This window comes from Mobula birostris, chromosome 24, assembly GCF_030028105.1.
Source record: "Mobula birostris isolate sMobBir1 chromosome 24, sMobBir1.hap1, whole genome shotgun sequence".
Taxonomy (NCBI): domain Eukaryota; kingdom Metazoa; phylum Chordata; class Chondrichthyes; order Myliobatiformes; family Myliobatidae; genus Mobula; species Mobula birostris.
This window is the reverse complement of record NC_092393.1, coordinates 27,274,233-27,295,483: the sequence shown is the minus strand read 5'-3', so window position 1 is coordinate 27,295,483 and position 21,251 is coordinate 27,274,233. Positions and strand designations below refer to the sequence as shown.

General features: G+C 42.2%; 1 long non-coding RNA gene across 2 annotated transcripts in view; it reads right to left on the bottom strand.

The window, feature by feature from the left end:
* The window catches only part of LOC140187124 (uncharacterized), a 45,432-nt gene extending 30,025 nt beyond the window's left edge, over nt 1–15,407 (bottom strand). For both annotated transcript variants that reach the window (XR_011883005.1, XR_011883006.1), the window contains exons 1-2: nt 15,304–15,407; nt 10,254–10,415 (exon numbers count right to left, since the gene is read on the bottom strand). This is a non-coding gene — a long non-coding RNA (uncharacterized lncRNA). The remainder of the gene's footprint in view (nt 1–10,253; nt 10,416–15,303) is intronic.
* Between the last annotated feature and the right edge of the window lie 5,844 nt (nt 15,408–21,251).

The window sequence follows — 21,251 nt, the reverse complement described above, 5'->3', positions numbered from 1 at the left end:
AATAACGATCATTTTTTCTATTTCCAAGCTATTAGATACTAGTGATAAATTTCCAGTCTTTGTTTCAGCAACAATTGTATCCCAGTAAACACTAATCACATCACGGTTCTTTTAGCTGCTAAGAAAATTAATTTATTTGTCTCCTTGATTAGGCTCGTAAAATAATATTCTACCAGCGTCACAATCTGAGAAAATGCTCTGAGGAAAGAAATGTCATTCATAATCATGACCCTTCCTCACAATTTCCTTCAATGCCATGCTCCATAGCAGTGAAATTTTGGTGGTAATATTTGATTTATATTTTCTTTGAAACTTACAATACAGATAATATATTAATGAAGTGGTGGGAGATAAAAGCAATAGTTCAAGGTCAGAGGTGTAATGGGATAATTAATTTCAGCTGATCTTACATATTTTATAACTTTATCAGAACACCTATCGGAAATTAGTGATGTTATTCCCACTGTGCTATTTAAAATATTAAAAATAAGTTTTATTTTGGTTAAAAATACAAATATCAGTATAACATGACAGTTAATTTTATTCACATTGATTCACATAATTTATAGAAAATTTATATTTAATAATACCAAATAAAATACTTAAAGGACAGATTAATATGTTATTAAAGAGTTTCCACTGCATTTCTATATGGCATTGGCTTTGTATCCAATCATACAAACTGACTGGGTACCTTGCTACCGCCATATAGTTCAAAAATGGAGGACTTAAAGTGATGTGCCACAAATTCAGTCCCATTGGGCTCTTGTTTGGATGATAAAATGCTGAAATGTGATCTGCACAACCCTGAGTTGTTGCTCCTTGTGTTGCTGCTTAAGGCAGAAGATTGGGGCTGAGAGGAAAATTGGTGGAGCAGACTTGATGGGCCAATGGCCTATTCTGCTCCTATATCTTATCTTATAACTACACAGAGTTGTGTATTTGGTGCTGATGAGCTTGTTTTTAATGACCAAAATAGTGGCTGGTACCCAGGACATCTTTAGGGAGCGGTGTCTCAGAAAGTCAGTGTACATTACTTAGGACCTCCAGCACCCAGGGCATGCCCTTTTCTCACTGTTACTATCAGGTAGGAGGTACAGAAGCCTGAAGACACACACTCAGTGATTCAGGAACAGCTTCTTCCCCTCTGCCATCCTATTTCTAAATGGACATTGAATCTTTGGACACTACCTTACTTTTTTTTTAATATACAGTATTTCTGTTTTTGCACGGTTTTTAAATCAATTTAGTATAGGTAATTGATTTACTTGTTTATTTATTTATTTTTTCTCTGTTAGATATTGTATTGCATTGAACTGCTGCTGCTAAGTTAACAAATTTCACATCACATTCCGGTGATAATAAAACTGATTCTGATTCTGTAATGACTGAGCAGTCATGTTACTCTGGTGAGCACTTTGGTACAACCACAACAAAGAACTGTGCAGAGTAGGCAACTCTTGACAGCAAACTATGTACAACACTGACTTTGCCAATGAGGACATCATTACTTCAGCCGGAAATCACTGGAGAGAATTCTTATGGATAGACTTTATAAGCACTTGGGAAACCATGGACTAATTAGGAAGATAGGTGACAGGGTGGAGACACGTCTCTAGTAAAGCAGGTGTAAGGTGCTCCTTCCCTCTGCTAGCCTGTAGGTCAACCTTGGGCAAGGTGTAGCACCTGCTTAGCCCACCCAATCAGGGTCACATGAAGCCATGGGAGCAGGTGGTGGATAGTTGTATGAATTGAATTGACTTTATTGATCCTTCAGGCCCTGTTTACACAACTGTCTTTGTAAATGTCCTGAATATTGGGAAGTTTACACCTACAGAAGCGCTGGGCTGTCCACACCACTCTCTGCAGAGTCCTGTGATTGAGAGAAGTACAGTTCCCATTCCGGGCAGTGATGCAGCCAATCAGGATGCTCTCACTTGTGCCCCTGCAGAAATTTCTTAGGATTTGGGGGCCCATACCAAACTTCTTCAACCGGCTGAGGTGAAAGAGGCGCCGTTGTGCCTTTTTCACCAGACAACCCATTTGTACAGACCACGTGAGATCCTCGGTGACGTTTATGCCAAGGAACTTTGATCCCCAGATCCATTGATGTCAATAGGGGTTAGCCTATCTCCATTCCTTCTGTAGTCCACAACCAGCTCCTTTATTTTTGTGACATTGAGGGAGAGGTTGTTTTCTTGAGCAGCTGGTGCAAATCATAAGTCGTGGTTATGTGACCACTGACACCGGGCAGAAAATCTCTGAAGAGAATTGATAATGGCTGGGGTCACCTGTCTTAGAAAGACATTGCTCGGAAGAAGGTAATGGCAAACCACTTCTATAGAAAAATTTGTCAAGAAAATTTGCTCATAGAAAGACCATGATCACCCACATCATGCGACATGACGCATAACAAATAAATGAATGGATTAGAGAGAGTAATATGGCTTTGTGCAGGACAAGTCATGTCTTAATAACTTGATTAAGTTTTTTGGCAATGTTACGAGTGTGATTAATGAAGGTAGAACTGTGGATGTTGACTACATGGATTTTAGTACGGTGTTTGATAAGGTCCCTCATGGGAGGCTCATCTTGAAGATTAAGATGCATGGAATCCATAGTGAATTGGCCAATTGGAATCAGAAGTGGCTTGCCCATAGAAGATAAAGGTTGGTGGTCGAAGCTGGAGGTCTGAAGTGGTTGGTGGGCTACAGGGATCTGTACTGGGATCTCTGCTGTTTGTGTGTGTGTATATATAAATGACCCAGATGAAAATGTAAATGGGTGGCTTAATAAGTTTGCAGATGATACGAATATTGGTGATGTTGCAGGTTGTTTAGAAGGCTGGCAGAGAACACAGTGGAATTAAGATCAGTTGTGGATTTGGGTGAAGAAATGGCAGATGGAGTATAACCTACACAAATGTGAAGTGTTGCACTTTGCCAGGTTAAATGGAAAGAGACAGTACACTGCTAAGGGCAAAACCCTTAACAGTATTGATGAACAGGGGGAACTTAGGGTCTGAGTTCATAGCTCCCTGAAGCGGTAGACAGGTTGTTAGAGTGGTTAAAAAGGCAGATGGCATGCTTACCTTTATTAGTCAAGGCATTGAGTTCTAAAATCAGGAAGTTATGTTGCAGCTTTATAAATCTCTAATTAGGCCACATCTGGAGTATTGCACACACATCTGGTTGTCCCATTATAGGAAGGATGTCAAAGTTTTGGAGAGGGTGCAGAAGAGCTTTATCAGGATGATGCCCGGGTCAGAGAGCATTGCTATAAAGAGAGTTGGAACAAACCTGGGTTGTTTTCTCTGGAGTGGCAGAGGCTGAGTGGACATCTGATATAGATTTATAAGATTATGATAAACATAGAGTAGACAGACAGTATCAGTTTTCCACTGTTGAAATGTCTAATACCAGAGGGCATGCAATTAGAGCGAGAGGGCATCATTTCAAAGGAGATATGAGGGGCAAGTATTTTACACAGAGAGTGGTGGGTGCCAGGAATGTGATGCCTGGGGTGGTAGTACTGGCAGATACATTAAAGACTTATAAGGGGCAATTAGATAGGCATATGAATGAGAAAAGTGGAAGGATATGGACATTGTGGAGGGAGGGAAAATTAGTTTAGTTGACCATTCTATTACTAATTTAATTGGATCAGCACAACATTGTGGGCTGAAGGGGCTGTTCTGTGCTGCACTGGTCTACGTTCTATGTACGTGATTAAACATATAGGAATTTTACACCCTTTAATGCTATTTCAAAGCTGCTTGTCATTGATTTTTCATTTCTATAAATTATATATTTTACAGTTACTGCATTGCAATAATTCAATCTAGAATAGTGTACCTGTGCAAACAAACTTATATTCATATTTAAGACATTTACTGAAACAATTTACTCCTGGGTATGGTGCAGTGAGGGAAGACATTACCATGAAAAGCGGTATAGTTGGGACAGATGAGTTGAGAAGGGTTTGGTTCTAAAAAGGACAGCAGATGAAGGGGTGCCATAGAATAATCGCTCTTCTTGGATGTCATTGTGTACGGTGTCAACATCATTGTAGTCATGGAAGTTGTGACCATCCCATACTGGTGCTTGGAGCTTTGCAACATTGTGCACTTGTGTCCTTTAATGTTGCACAGTTTACTAATCCTCTCCATTTAGAAAGAGATGTCTACTTTTCATTCTTACTTGGCTGAGCCTGGCAGGCGGTGTAGGCACAGTTTTCCAAAGTTTACTTGGGATGCCATCAGTCGACAATGCTGGAATTCCATTTTCTGAGACTGCACTTACGTATAAAAGAAAAGTGACTCGACATCCACAATATGCAAGTAATATGCAGCAAATAAAGTGACAATTGCTGGTAAATGTCAATTATATTCTTTAACTAGATACCCTGCAGATATTGTGGCTCAGGATCTTGTTCTGAGGGCCATGCCCACAAGAGGAATGTGTATATCGTGCTGCCCTGCGCTCTGTGATTGGGGGCATAGTCTAACAATGATCCTGCTGCTTAGATTGCACTGGATGGAGCCCTACAGCATCGAAACAGTTGTCAAGGACCTCGGCCTGCTCCACCCTGCACAAACATGCTATCATGTTTAAACTAATTTGGTAAGGGGAAGGGAGTGATAGGGCTGAGGATAGGACAGTTGGTAGAGTATACATAAATGCAGTACGTAGTAAGACTGTGAGGAGGAACAGGCAGATGATAGGTCAAAATTGCTTTCAGTTGGATAATTTGGAGTGTTACATGGGGAAAAATTGAAAATGGTGATGAATACAAGATTGACAGTGTTGCATTTAATACACGTAGTACACCAAGTAAGATAGTTTGTTGGTGATGCCAAGTTTGGCAGAGTTATGGATACTGTAGAAGACTGGCAAAGAATACAGCACAATGTAGATCAGTTACAGATGTGGGCAGAGAAATGGCAGATGGAGTTTAACCAAGATAACTGTGAGGTGTTGCACCTTGGTGGAGAAAATGCAAGGAGACAGTACACTGTTCAGGGCAAGATCTTTATCAGTGTTGCTGAGCAGAGAGATCTTGGAGTCCAAGTTCATAGCTGATAATCTTATAGTACGGTTATAGATTGGCAGGTATGACATTGTGGGCATCACTGATTCGTGGCTAAAAGAAGATCATAGTTGGGAGCTTAACATCCAAGGATACACCTTGTATCAAAAGGACAGGCAGGTAGGCAGAGGGAATGGGGTGGCTCTGTTGGTAAAAAATGAAATCAAATCCTTAGAAAGAGGCGACACAGGATCGGTAGATATAGAATCCTTGTGGGTAGAATTAAAATGCTACAAGAGTAAAAGGACCCTGATGGGAGTTGTATGCAGGCCTTGAACAGGAGCTAGGATATGGGATACAAATTCAATGAAAGATGGAAAATGCATGTAAAAAGGACAAATTTATAATAGTCATGGGGATTTCAATATGCTGTTAGATTAGGAAAATTATGTTGGTGCTGGATCCTAAGAGGGGGAATTTGTAGAATGCCTAAGATGACTTTTTAGAGCAGCTTGTGGTTGAGCCTATTAGGGGAAAGACAATTCTGGATTGGGTGTTGTGTATTGAACCAGACTTGATTAGGGATCTTAAGGAAAAGGAACCCTTAGGAGGCAATGATCATAATATACCCTGCATTTTGAGAGAGAAGCAAAAATTGGATGTATCAGTATTTCAGTGGAGTATTGGGAATTACAGAGGCATGAAAGAGGAGCTGGCTAAAGCTGATTGGAAGGGGACACTAAAAGGGATGATGGGAGAATAGCAATGGCTGGAGTTTCTGAGAACAATTCAGAAGACACAGGGTAGATACATCCCAAAGTTTTCCAAATGGAAGATGATACAACCACGGCTGACAAGGGAAGTCAAAAACAGCATTAAAGCAAAAGAGGTCATATAAAATAACTTGACCCCAATCCCACTTTCATGCAAATTTCATGTTTAACTTTTCCTGTTGTTGCTCTTTGTAAATGCTGCACAATTAAAAGCCAACACAAAATAAACATTTTGAATCAAATATACATATCAAAGAACTCCAACATTCATCGACCTGTCAATTAATCCCACTTGCATGTTCTTGCTATGCTCATCATCTGCATGTCTCTATCTTGTGCTCCTATGCAGTGCTTCCCCAGCAGATACAGTACGACTGATGGAAGGCTATTGACTTACAGTGAAGCTGAATCCAGACGACCTCAAAGCAGGACCTCCACCAGCAACTTTGGGGCTCAGCTTCAGGTCACAACTTCACAAACTTCGATGCAAATAATGCGATCTCAATCCCTCCTCATTTGAGTGGCCTGGTAGCGTAGGGGTTAGCACAACAGCTTCACAGTGCCGGCCAGCGATCGACACTTGGGTTTCAATTCCCACTATTAACTGTAAGGAGTTTATATGTTTTACCCGTGACTGTGGAGCTTCCTCCCACTTTCCAAAGATATGTGGTTAGGGTTAGTGAGTTGTGGGCATATTATGTTGGCACTGAAAGTGGGGTAATGCTTGCGGCCTGCTCAGCATAACCCTTGCTAGTTTGATTCGATGCAAAACGACATTTTGACTTACATGTGACAAATAAAGCTAATTATTATATTGGCGAGACCTGGCGCAGACTGGGAGATCGTTTCGCTGAACACTTATGCTCTGTCCGCCAGAGAAAGCAGGATCTCCCAGTGGCCACACATTTTAATTCCACATCCCATTCCGATTCTGATATGTCTATCCACGGCCTCCTCTACTGTAAAGATGAAGCCACACTCAGGTTGGAGGAACAACACCTTATATTCCGTCTGGGTAGCCTCCAACCTGATGGCATGAACATTGACTTCTCAAACTTCTGCTAATGCCCCACCTCCCCCTTGTACCCCATCCATTATTTATTTATATACACACATTCTTTTTCTCTCTCTCCTTTTCTCCCTCTGTCCCTCTGACTATACCCCTTGCCCATCTTCTGGGTTTTCCCCCCCTCCCTCTTTTCTTTCTCTCTGGGCCTCCCGTCCCATGATCCTCTCCTATCCCTTTTGCCAATCACCTGTCCAGGTCTTGGCTCCATCCCTCCCCCTCCTGTCTTCTCCTATCATTTTGGATCTCCCCTCCCCCTCCCACTTTCAAATCCCTTACTCACTTTTCCTCCAGTTAGTCCTGACGAAGGGTCTCGGCCCGAAACGTGGACTGTACCGCTTCCTAGAGATGCTGCCTGGCCTGCTGCGTTCACCAGCAACTTTGATTTGTGTTGCTTAATCTATTTTTTACTAGTTTTCTGGCCTTCCTTGTAGTTAGGCAACCACAAGGACACTGGTTGAGTGGGAGGGCAAATGGCATCTTCTTGAGAAGGGAAAGCACACTGATGCTCTACAGAACCATGAACACTCCCACACCAATCATACAGAAGGGACAGCCCACACTAAACCAATGTGTGTCTGTACTGCAAGCAATGGTTTGCTTCACTGTGTGAATAGGTTATCAAAGCCTCCTATGATAAACCAGCGTGCTTTTATTAAATGCTGTTAAGTGGCTGACTGATTGTTGTTGAATTTTATACTGAGACCTGGAGTAATGCTAGAGCAGCTTATTCATTATAAATAATGAACATTTAGATTGCCTGGAGTTTTATCCTGTGTCAATAACAATGCACAGCAGTGACAGAATGTCAGATACAGGCCCTGAAGTTGAATCCATTGATTTTAATTGAACCAAATTTTAGCTGTGCAGTAAAATGGGCTGTTGTTATAAAGCTTACTTAACAGGGTGTGGTCATCTCTGCAAGGCCAGTATTTAGCTTTACTCCTATGAGGCCTTACTATAGTGGGCTTCATGGCTGTCAGAAGTGTTCATGGTCGTAGGGAACATGAATTAACTTCTACATTGTCAATAGGTGCAAGAGACAATTAATTCATGAAGAAAGGGATTAACTGCAATTGATGGTTTACTTGAGAGCTTCAAGCAAGAAACAACAGATGATCTGCTGGAAATTTTGAAATTCTCCCATTAAACATATGGGTATTAGGAAGCAGTGATTGGTTTTGAAACCATAAGGTGCAGCTGTGTAAACAGAGACCATTCTCAATGAGAAATAGCAGTTGCATTGTTACAGCAGGGCGCCACCTGATATGAGTGGTCTGGAAATGTATACAGACATTCATTGATTCCACAATGTGTACACATATATAGATACACTCATTCAATATTAGCATGGCCATAAGAAATTCGGGATGACTTACCAAATGCAGACGGAACTCTGTGGTCCATGTGGAATCAATTGAGAGAAAGGGCTCTGTTGATTGGATTCCAATCAGCTACTTGAGACACACTTTAAGCCATGACATGCTGATAAATCAGGATAAGGGAGATCCATGTATATGGGGGCGGGGTGTTGAAATATACCATATGCTTGAGAACAGCCATTAATACAGTGAAACAAAGGACAAATGAAATCACAAGATGTTTTTGAGTAAAGCTATTTTGCACCAGTGAAACATGTGCTCTGTGTCTTAGACCTCTGCTTAAGACCATGTAATGTTCCAAATGTCTACCTGGGCAGCTGAGCTGTCAATCACATCTCATGTATTAAATGCATCACATGTATTAGATCTAAAATGTTTAAAACTTGATGTCTTTGAATTTTGGGGAGATATTCCTAGCTGATCTCGCCTAAGTAGATGCTTATGTGGAAAAAATTAGACTAGATCTATTTCTGGTTCCGGACAGACGTAACTAATACACAAGATTGCAGTAACACTTTTTGAAGATCTCTTCACTATTTTCAAATGTTTCTCAGCTTGCCAGTTATCTATGAGTCAATAAATTTAACATTGTTATAAGTAAACAAATTGGCTCATAAACCATAAACACAACAGATTCAGCAGATGCTAGAAATCTTGAGAAAAACACACAATGCTGCTTGACATGCTGAGTTCCTCCAGCATTTTGTATGTGTTGCATCATAAACAGATAGCATGAGAATTTTAAAATACATTAACAACGCAAGCATGACTTGCAAAGATAGAATTATAAATCTAATCCATTATCAGCTAGCTTCAGGCTCTTGCATAAATGAGAAGCTTCAATAAACAGGATGCACATGACTTTTTTACCACTGTAATAAAAAAAATTAAAGTACAAGAGCATAGTTCAAGAAATTGCTGTACGCCACTGGAAGCCCAAACCCTTCAGTTTCTCAAAGTCAATTGAGAACATAAAAGGCTACTCACTCCATCAAAAGATGTGGGAAAGAAACTCCTTGCATTACCTAATTTGCTGGCCCGTCTGTGTCCAGCATCCTGTTGCAAATCTACTCCCAGCTTTACCCTACAACTAAAAAGTTGTTTTATCACCAGTTTTCAACATGTAAATTCTGATGAAGGATTATCAATCTGAAATGTTAACTGTTTCCCTCTGGACAAATGCTGTGTGATGAGATGAGTATTTATAACACTTTGTTTCAACATGATCATCAGTAGCAAAACCTGAGAAAAAATAACTTGCTCTACATTTCAGAATTTCCAAGGACTTTACAACCCTGCAGTTCCTTTGAAAATGTGGATTGTAGTTATGGAATATCTAAATTCTTTTGTAATCCACTTTCTGATGTCGAGACCAGGAGTTCAGTTATTTCTCATGCTCCAGCACAATTAAAAAGTTACAATGAATGATCACTTGTGAAATGTGTATTAAATTTGTGAGAAATGTTTAATTTTTTTTCTCAGAAGGGAAGTCATCAAGTGATACAGCAGGGACAAGGGCCCTTCAGCCCAATAAATTCCTGACTACCATGGTGTCCACACAACTACTTTCTGAATTCGGCCCATATCCCTCTAAGCCTTGCCTCTCCAAGTACCTATCCAAGTGCTTCTCAAATGATACTATTGTATCTATCTCAAGCACTTCTTCTGGCAGCTCTTTCCCTATACTCACCACCCTCTTCGTGAAAAAATTGCTCCTCAGATCCCTTTTAAAATTATTCATCTTTCACTCTGTCTATGCCTAGTTTTGGATTCCCCTACCCTAGGGAAAGGACTGACAGCATCCATCTTATCTACGTTTGTCATAATTGTGAACATTTTTTGCGGTCACCCCCCCCATTCTCCTACTTCCAAAGGAATAAAATCCTAGTCTGCACAAACTCTCCTTGTAGCTCAGGGGCGCTAGTCGTGGGCACATCCTTGTAAATCTTTTCTATACTTTCCAATAACACTGTGCAAGTGCAGCCTCAGCAATGACTTACATACCTGCAACAAACTGTCCCAACTTCAATGCTCAAACGCTCTGACTGATGAAGGCCGGCGTGCCAAATGCCTTTCTCCCCGCCCTGTAATCCGTGGAAATGTTCTTCGTGGCAGAGATTTTGGGCCTCCTGCCTCAGACTTCATGAGGTGGTTCCTGCGGGTATCCTGAAAACAGATAAACAATGGAGGAAAGTCTACCCATTGGTCTAGAACATCAGTGCGGACAGGCTGTGACGTCAGGGAAGAGCTCAGTCTCTGATGTCTCAGGAGAGCTGAAACTTGAGACACTCTGCCAGTTCATTGGCTTGAAGCCACAAAGTGAATGGATGAGAATACTAGCAGGGAATCCAAAATGCTTCTCAGGAAGTAAAATTAAAGATCTACTTATCTATTTGCATTAATTGTTCTCCAGGGAAAGGCAAAGGATGGTGGGCACAGTGATGCAGCTGGTATTGCTGCTGCCTGACAGATCCAGTGATGTGGACCCAATCCTGACCTCTGCTGCTGACTGAATGGCACAGGCATTCACTCTTGCTGTCACTGTTTCCCCTGACTTACTCTCAAAGACCTACGGGTTGGTAGGTTGATTGGCCACCATGAATTGCCCTCAATCTGTGTGTGAGTAGAAGAATCTGGGAGATTTGATGGGGATGTAGTAGGTTACAGGAAAAAATTGTTGGGAACCGGTTTGCTCTGTGAGCTGGGAAAGAATCACTGCAGCAAATGGCTCCTTCTATGATGCAAGTAAAATAAAGGGGAAATACTTCTTTCCTCATCACCTGCTGCAATAGCATACACAAGGAGATATAGTTTCCTCTGGTGAACATATCTTCCTCCACCAGCAGTAGATATGGGTTTTTATTGTAGTGACACTTCTCATTGTTCATAATAAACCTACACTGAAAGAATTAAATCTCAACCTGCTGGCATTCTAATGTGGCCACACATTATAATTCCACGTCCCATTCCCATTCTGACATGTCTATCCACAGACTCCTCTACTGTAAAGATGAAGCCACACTCAGGTTGGAGGAACAACACCTTATATTGCATCTGGGTAGCCTCCAACCTGATGGCATGAACATCGACTTCTCTAACTTCCTCTAAGGCCCCACCTCCCCCTCGTACCCCATCTGTTACTTATTTTTATGCATACATTCTTTCTCTCACTCTCCTTTTTCTCCCTCTGTCCCTCTGAATATACCTCTTGCCCATCCTCTGGGTCACCCCCCCCCCCCCGTCTTTCTTCCCGGACCTCCTGTCCCATGATCCTCTCGTATCCCCTTTTGCCTATCACCTGTCCAGCTCTTGGCTCCATCCCTCCCCCTCTTGTCTTCTCCTATCATTTTGGATCTCCCCCTCCCCCTCCCACATTCAAATCTCTTTCTAACTCTTCCTTCAGTTAGTCCTGACGAAGGGTCTCGGCCTGAAACGTCGACTGTACCTCTTCCAACAGATGCTGCCTGGCCTGCTGCGTTCACCAGCAACTTTGATGTGTGTTGCTTGAACTTCCAGCATCTGCAGAATTCCTGTTGTTGGCATTCTAATGATAATGGTGCAGACAGTAACTCAACCAAAATAATGGTTCAGATAGTAACTGAAGTAGCAGATTTGAAGTCTTGATCAACGCCCTGGATGATTATAAAGACACTGGAAAAGAACTCAAGCAAAGAAGTAGGAAAGCCAGGAGAGGCCATGAAAAGTCCTCGGCAAGCAGGATGGAAAAGAATCCAATGTATTCTATACATGCATCAGGAACAAGAGATCAAGTTCAAGTTGAATTGTCATTCAACCATACTTGAATATCCATGAATACAGCTAAATGAAATGGTGTTGCTCTGGGATCAAGATGCAAAACACAATACCAGCAGTCATACACAACACAAGGCACTTATAACGCATACAGTATAAGATAACAAGCATGTATTGACCTGTGTAGCCAACTTCAAGGAGCTATGAACTTAGACGCCAAGATCTTTCTGCTCAGCAATACTGATAAAGATCTTTCCCTTAACAGTGTACTGTCTCCTTGCAGTTTCCCTGTCAAGGTGCAACACCTCACAGTTATTTGGGTTAAACTCCATCTGCCATTTCTCTGCCCATATCTGTAACTGATCTATATTGTGCTGTATTCTTTGCCAGTCTTCTATACTATTGACAACTCCACCAAAATTGGTATCATCCACAAACTTACTAACTAATCCACATACTTCACATCCAAGCAAACATTCCCCCCTCCCACTTTTGAGTGGTCCCATCCTCTCCCCAGTTAGCAGTAAAATAAAGATGCACACAAAAGATATATAGTCCAAGTCCACAAGTCAATGAATATTACAGCACTTTGCAGCCGAGCACAATACAGCTCGTCTTATTTCAAGTGAACACTGGGAGGGGGGCAGCACCAACTCCAACTTGGATGCTGTGCTACACCGGCACTGGTGGAGATCGCCGATTCTGACACCTTTCTCCTGGGCAGCTGTAAACAGGCAACACCACAGCTTGAGGCCTAGTTGTTGCTATGAATGAGGCCACTCTGCTTCCCCATCATCCATGCCCACTGTCTGCCAATAAACCAGTGAATTGGACTTGGGATAATCACTCACTGTTGAACTACATACTGCCCATCCCTCTCTGACACAGGCAGTAGCATGGTCCACACCAACTCCAGCTTCTTCAGTTTCTTCACAAATGAGCAACTCGTTGATAGAGTGGACCTGCATTGTTTTATGTTCTTAATGTCTAGCTGATCATAGGAAATACATTTAAAAAAGACAACACCTTTGCTCAGCCCCATAGAAGCTGCTGTGTCCAAGCACACCACCATCTCACAATCTTAGGAAGATAACTAGGGAAAGGGAGGGACCACCCAAAGATGGGAGGGGGGAATGTTTGCTTAGATGTGAAGTATGTGGATTAGTTAGTAAGTTTGTTGTTGATACCAAGTTTGGTGGAGTTGTGGATAGTGTAGAAGACTGGCAAAGAATATAGCACAATATAGATCAGTTACAGATATGGGCAGAGAAATGGCAGATGGAGTTTAACCCAGGTAACTGTGAGGTGTTGCACCTTGGTGGAGTACACTGTTCAGGGCAAGATCTTTATCAGTGTTGCTGAGCAGAGAGATCTTGGAGTCCAAGTTCATAGCTCCCTGAACTTGGCTACACAGGTCGATAAGATCGGTTAAGAAGGCTTATGGAATGCTTGCTTTTAATCGAGGCACTGAGTTCAAAAGTCAAGAGGTTATGTTGCAACTTTATAAAACTCTGGTTAGGCAACATCTGGAGAACTAGAGTATTGCCTATAGTTCAGGTTGCGCCACTATAGGAAGGATGTTGAAGCTTTGGAGAAGGTGCAGAAGAGGTTTACCAGGGTGTTGTCTGGTTTAGAGGGCGTGTGCTATCATGAGAGGCTGGATAAACTTGGGCTGTTTACTCTGGAGCACCAAGGGCTGAAGGGAGATCTGATAGATGTTTACGAGATTATTAGAGGCATAGATAGAGTGGACAGAGAGTATCTGTTTCCCAGGGTTGAAATTAGAGCGATATGGTCGTTGTGTAGGCATAAGGGATTAGTTTAGTTGGCTATTTGATCACTGATTTATTTGGTTCGGCACAACATTGTGGGCTGCAGGAGCTGTTCCTGTGCTGTACTGTTCTATGTTCTAAGACAATTTCCTTTCAAATCGCATTTATTTAAACCAGCCCATTGATAATAACAACAAGTCTCTGCAGATGCTAGAAATCAGTTGTACCACACACAATATGCTAGAGGGGCTTAGCAAGTCAGGTAGCATCTATGGAAAAGAATAGTTGACTTGAATCATTGTCCTGAAGGGTCTCAATCTGAAACGTTGACTGTTTATTCCATTCCATAGATGCTGCCTGACCTGCTGAGTTCTTCCTGCATTTTGTACGTGCCCACTGATAGTAGTGTAATCTAATGACTCAAATCATTACTTCAGTCAGAAGTGAACTATTCTGGAAAAAGGTACAAAGGAACTCAAATTTTCAACCATCCAGTTCTTGTATTGATCTTCAGCAACTTTTTATCTTCCTTATAAAATACTAAAGTGTTGCAGTAAGTCCTTGGGTCTGAAATAAAATAAATTTAGCAGCAACTCATTATTATTAGCAGGAACATCAATGAGATAATATATTTGGCTGTGGGTAACGTATTTGGCTACATCTGCTGCATAAAGCAAATACAGGAATCAACAAAAAAAAAACAGACTTTTGGAAATACTAATCACTTTTAAAGAAAATTCTAATGGAACTCAGTTCCACCCTATTTTTGTTTGGTTGGCTCATGGTTAAGAATCTTGCAAAGGAGAATCCACCATTTTACAAGCAATTGGATACAGAGGCTACCATAGTTAATCTGCTACTGGGAATGCCTGAGATTTCTAGCTCAGTTGCACTTCTCTCCATTGAGAGTTCCATTTTCCACTGAGAAATACTTTACTTGCTGCAGGCCGTGACTGACTTGCCTTCACATAACCATTTTGCCTGGTTCCATTTCTTCCCTCTTGTCACTGTAGAAGTTTACATCTGTGTCTCCCCCGAAGTTAATTATTCAAAGTAAGTGCCTTCTGTACAGACAATCTGAGAAGTGTTTCTATGTGTAACCCAATCCCTCACATTGCTTTTTTATTCTATAACCTTTGGCCTCATAGAGTGTCCCTCTAATTGACCATGAATTGCTCCAGGGCGTTACAATGGTCAAACAGCTGCCCTCATTTTTCTGGAGTGTCCCAGAGTGCCCATTATTCAGAAAATTAACTGCATGGTATTAATACTTTGGAAGGTCAAATAAGCAATAGAATGAGTAATTTCCTGTCTTGAATTCGATTGATGTCTGTTAATATGATCATTGATATTGTAAAAGCAAAGCTCACCTTGTTTAAGCACAATTAGAAATTTTATTTTATCTGTATACCAATCCACAATTAATATAAATGCAGCTAAGTAATCATGCAACAAATTCTAAAGTTACGTCAATAAAATTTTATTTTGTAATATATAACCTAAAGGATACTCTAAAAACTTCTACTGACCTTTCCACAGATATACAAGTTGATTCAGTTCCCGTCATTATAGTTCCAGCTGCTTTATTTTTAGATCTGTGTTACTCACAGATATCTACCAGTGAGAAAAGCCAGAAGCCACCACTTGAACAGTGAATACACAGAGTGCATTTACTGATTAAAAAAAGTGACCACAACCCCTCTGCTGACTCATCTGGCTACTAAGTCATGCACATCAGGGAAGTTTTCGCCTCCACCCTTGGTCTACTGTTGATTAGGCTGTTGTTTTCTACTGTATCAAAGAGGGTGGAAAATTCACTCAGTGTTTATTCCTATTGCAACATGGAAAACCTGACGAGAAGTGTAGGTCAAGGTGAAGGGATGACTTGCTTCATGACACCTCTCAGCTTTTAGTATGAAAGGCAGAAAGGAAAGAAAGCTGATAGGAGAATAGGGAGAGAGGGAGAGAGTAAAAACTGTTTAATGTTTTATTAAGTTTGCTTATGATCTAATTCTACACTCCATGGCCACTTTGTCAGGTAAACTTGTAAACCTGATCATCACGTGGCAGTGATTCAATACAGAAAGCATAGAGACATGGTCAGGGGGTTTAGTCGTTGTTCACATTAAAAATCAGAATGTGAATGAAATGTGATCCAAGTGACTTTGACTGTGGAATGACTTTCAGTGCCAGACAGGGTGGTTCAAAGTTCAAAGTTCAAAGTACATTCATTATCAAAGTACATATATGTCAGAATATACAGCCCTGACATTCATTTCCTTGTGGGCATATACAGTGAATCCAAGAAACACGACAGAATCAATGAAAGACCACACCCAACAGGACCATACGTGCAAAAGACAACAAACAGTGCAAATACATGTCGCCCCCCCCCCCCCCCCCAGCCAGCCTCAGGGTCGCTCGGCTCACTGTCGTCTAGGGAAACAGCTCTCGGCCCTGCCAAACTGGGTAATAGTTTGAGTGGATGCTGTGTGACGTACCCCACCCCACCCAAGTAACAGACAATACACCAGATACGATTAAATGATTCACAGTTTTGTAGATATTACTGGAACAATATAATGAATAGAAATATAAAAGGAAAATAAAAGGCGCCACACCTATCAAAGTTCAATCTCTTCGTGCACAAACAGTTGGAGCTCAGGACCCTTCTGCTTCACCCTGAGACCCCTCGGACCATCTCAACTGGCCGCCTGGGACCGCCTGGCATACAAAAGAGGAGAAAAAAGCAAAAAATATCAAGAACATAAAGATGAAGAGTCCTTGAAAGTGAGTCCATAGGCTGAGTGAGGCGAATGAAGTTGAGTAAAGTTACAGCATGTCCTCTGGTTCAAGAGCCTGATGGTTGAGGGGCAATAACTATTCCTGAACCTGGCAGTGTGGATCCTTGATTGTAGCAATGAGAAGAGTATATGTTCTGGGTGATGGGCATCTTTAATGATAAATGTTACCTTCTTGAGGCATTGCCTTTTGGAGATGTTGTGGATGCTGGGGAGGCTAGCGCTCAAGATGGGGCAGGCAGAGTTTTCCAATCCTGTGCAGTGGCCCCTCCATACCAGACGATGATGGAACCAGTTAGAATGCTCTCCATGGTACATCTGTAAAAATTTGTGAGTGTCTTTGGTAACGTACCAAATCTCCTCAAACTCCTAATGAAATATAGCTGCTAGCATACTTTCTTTGTAATTACATCAATATGTTGGACCCAGAATAGATTTTCAGAGATGTTGACACCCAGGGGCTCAAAATTGCTCTTTTCCACTTCTGATCCCTCGATGAGGACTGGTATGTGTTCCTTCGAAATACCCTTACTGAAGTCCACAATCAGTTCCTTGGTCTTACTGACATTGAGTGGAAAAAGATTCTGTGACACCACTCAACCAGCTGATCTATCTCACCCCTGGATGCCTCCTTGTCACCATCTGAAATTCTGTCAACAATTGTTCTGTCATCGGCAAATTTATAGCTGGCTTTTGAGCTGTGCCTAGCCACACAATTGCCGGTGTAGGGAGAGTAGAGCAGTGGGCTAAGCATGAACTGCGGAAACTCAGACACAGCAAAGCATTGGGAGCGGATGGTGTGAACCCCAAGGTGCTGAGCAACTGTGTGGAGTTCTCCAGCACATTTTCAATCTGAGTCTCAGCCTGGAAAGGGTCCCAACTGTGGGAAACATCATGTGTGATCCCAGTACCCAAGAAGGGCCAAATGAAAGTCTTGAATGACTATCATCCAGTGTCCCTGACCTCACACAGCATGAGGGCCCAAGAGAGGCTGGTCCTGGCTCACCTCCAACCCCTGGTCAGATCAGCCCTCGATCCCCTGCAGTTTGCCTCCCAGGAGCACATTGGAGTCGACGATGCTTTCATCTATCTGCTGAACAGAGCCATCTCCCACTTGGACATGCAGGGCAGCACTGTGAAGATCATGTTTTTGGATTTCTCAAATGCTCTCAGTACCATATAGCCCTCATTGCTGGGGGGAAATCTGCAGGCAATACAGGTTGGCACTTCCATTGTATCCTGGATAATGGACTACCTGACTGGCAGACCACAGTCGGTGCAGCTTCAGAGCTGTGTGTCAGACATGGCTATAAGCATGACTGGGGCCCCACAGGGGACTGTATTGGCTTCCTTCCTGGTTGTTCTGTATACCTCGGACCTTAGATACAACACTGAGTCATGTCATCTCTAGAAATTCTCTGATGACTCAGGAATAGTTGGGTGTATAAAAGGAGGATGGGAGGATGAATACAGGGCCCTGGTGGAGGATTTGTCAAAAGGTGCAAGCTGAATCATCTGCAGCTCAACATCAGTAAGATGGTGATGGACTTTAGGAAGACCTGTTACTATTACTAGTGAAGACATGGATGTGGTGAGGATATACATGGGTTGCACATGGATGATAGACCTGAGTGGAGCACCAATACAGAGTCTGTGTGGCCAGAGTCACCTCTACTTCCTGAGGACACTGAGGTCCTTTGGTGTATGCAGGCCTCTCCTTCACATGTTCTACTAGTTTATTGTCATCAGTATAATCTTCTATGCGGTGGTGTGCTGGAACAATGGTATCAACACAGGTGATGCCAACAGGCTCAATAAACTGATTAGAAAGGCTGGCTCTGTTATAGAAGTCAAACTGGACACACTGGAGGCTGTCCTAGAACAAAGGACCCTATGGAAAATCCTGGCAATCCTGGACAATGTTTCTTACCCTCTGCATGCCACCTTGGCTGAACAGAGGAGCACTTTTAGTCATAGACTAAGACAGCTGTTCTGCTCCAAAGAGTGGTATATGAGGTCATTATAACCCTTGAATTTTAGTGTCTATAGCCAGGGATGACCACTCCACCCCCTCCTGTCAGACTGTTCGAGCTAACTTATTTTTTATTCTTTCTTACTTCTCTTCTATATCTGTGCACTCATAACGCTACTGTGACACTGTAATTTCCTTTGGGATCAATATAATATCTAACTATCTATCTCTCTATTCTTCAGGTGTGCCAGTGTTGATTGTCAGTGAGGAGGAGGTCGGCACAGACTCTGGTCTCCCGATGAGGAAGTCTAAGATCCAGTTGCAGAGGGAGATGTGGAGACTCAAGTTTTGGAGCTTGTTGATAAAAACTAAGGGTATGATTGTATTGAACGTTAGCATAATCAACAAACAGCAGCCTGACATAGGTATTGCTCTTGTCCAGGTGAATCAAGGTCAAGTGGAAAGCCAGTGAAACTGCATCCGCTGAAGACCTACTGTGGTGATAGGTAAATCACAGTGGGTCTAGGTCCTTGCTTAGGTAGGAGTTGATTCTAGCCATGACAAACCTCTCAAGCCAAAGACTTGATTATTGAATCAGATGATGCTTCTGTTTATTATGTGATACAAGTTCCACGAAGAAACCAGGGACAAGAAATTGTAATTGCTGTATTACTCTATGAACCACAATTTTCTTTCAAATTCCTCCATACATCTGGTGTGTTAACAGACAAGGGACTTGGGCTGGTATATTGAGTCCAGTGGCAGAAATATACACCAAGGCATAACTATAGCCTTTTTCTTGTATAGCTTATGAACAGCGAGGGACCAATAACACAGAGGTAGGCCTTCACAGCACAGGTCCCAAATATTGAAGTCTGCTGCCAGTAAGACATTTTATATTTAAGCAGCTATTTTTTATAATGACCCTCCCTTGGGTTCCCCATCCACTCTGAGAGAGACTCTCAACTTTCCTTCTTCTCACTCCTATTATAAATGTAACCGTCAATTCTCATCCAATTGTAATCCTACCTCTCAACCAAGCAGATGATTACAGCTCCCACCCCCACCTATTCCTCAACTTTTGAGATGCTAATTAGCTAAATGATGTATATCTTGGCTTGTCTTACCCCTAGGGCTACGTCCGCACCAGACTAGATAATTTTGAAAACGCTGGTTTTGCATAAAAATGGTAGGCGTCCACACTAGGTGATTTTTAAAATACCTCTGTCCACATTAAAATGGGTACTAGGGTGAATCTCCTCCTACTGGGCATGCGCAGGACACATCTACAGAATTCACCTGCTTCGACAAGTATGCCCAACTCCGACAGTTTGGACCAAGCAACCCTAATGCGCATTTGTCCAGTTACAGACTAGAAAAACTTAAAAGGAAATTGCCAAACGAAGGACAGCTGTTGGGTCTCACACAGGAAATCTTAAAACTAAAAAAAACAAATACTGGATCACATGGGGGCAACTGATAGGGAGTTCACAGACAGTATTACCCAGCTGACGACAAACGTTGGAAAACTGACTAACTCTGTTGCAGAGGGATTTGCAATGATGAGGAATATGATGGCTCCCTGCCCCCCAGTACCTTTAACCGCGACAATACCAGCCTCACAGCCACTACAATAGCTACACATACGGACACACAGACCCCCGGGTGGCCCCACCAACATCTTCCCCACTCCTGCAGAGGGGTCACCCTGGAAACATTTCCTACAGCCATAGTCTCTTCACCGATGAAAGGGACGACAGCTACAACTAAATGCAATAAGGCTTGTTACTGAGCAAAAGTGAAATTTGCTGTTATCTCATTTGTTTGCCTTTACTTTTGCCATGTCTTTGTGTATTATTTTGCTGTATTTAACATGTGCAATAAAACAAGTTACTGGGCAAAAGTGATTTTATTTTTACCTGAGTAAAAGTGAAACTTACAATTTTCCATTTTTGGCCTTAATATTGTCACGTCTATGCTAAACATAAGCTACTACTTAAAAATGACATTTTGGAAGTAGTGACACTTGCACCTGTTGCATGTTTGCACAAGCGATACATTAATAAGCACCTTGTTGATTGTATAAAACATGTCTGCATCAGTGTTATCTTGTATTTCCGTACAATGTTACATTAGGCTGTTACACATCTATTGTCAGAGAAGTACTTGCATAAATAGGTAAACCACCTCCATACAAGCAAGGACAGAAAACAGGGCAAAGTGAGTAGAGAAGAGGTACAAAATACACGTGGACTAAGATGTTAGCTGTCCTGTGCTATCACCAGTTGATCTGCCACCTGTCTTCAGGAGTTTCGGCCCGCTTATCATCAAGGCTCCCTCGAGGTGGTGGGCCAGCAGCGCTAAAGCACCACCTCCCACTGGTGAGCTTAAAAACTTGGCATCTGCCTCTATCAGAGTTGAGGGTCACTTCCATCCAACAGACAGTCTGCTCTTCAGGTGTCTACGCAACTACTGAAGGGCTTGCAAGATATGTATACACTGTCTGACTATCAACCCCTCTGGACATACTTGGTCCACACCCATGCTGATCCTTTCTCTACTGCCTCAGCTACAGCCCTGCTGGTTGACTTGATTTCTCTTCCAGTGAAGCCAAGGTCACGCAGCCACTTCTGGAGAGTGAATGCAATAAACCCACAGCAGCCTACTTCGAATGGATAGCATGAGACCTTCCACCCTCTGTCTC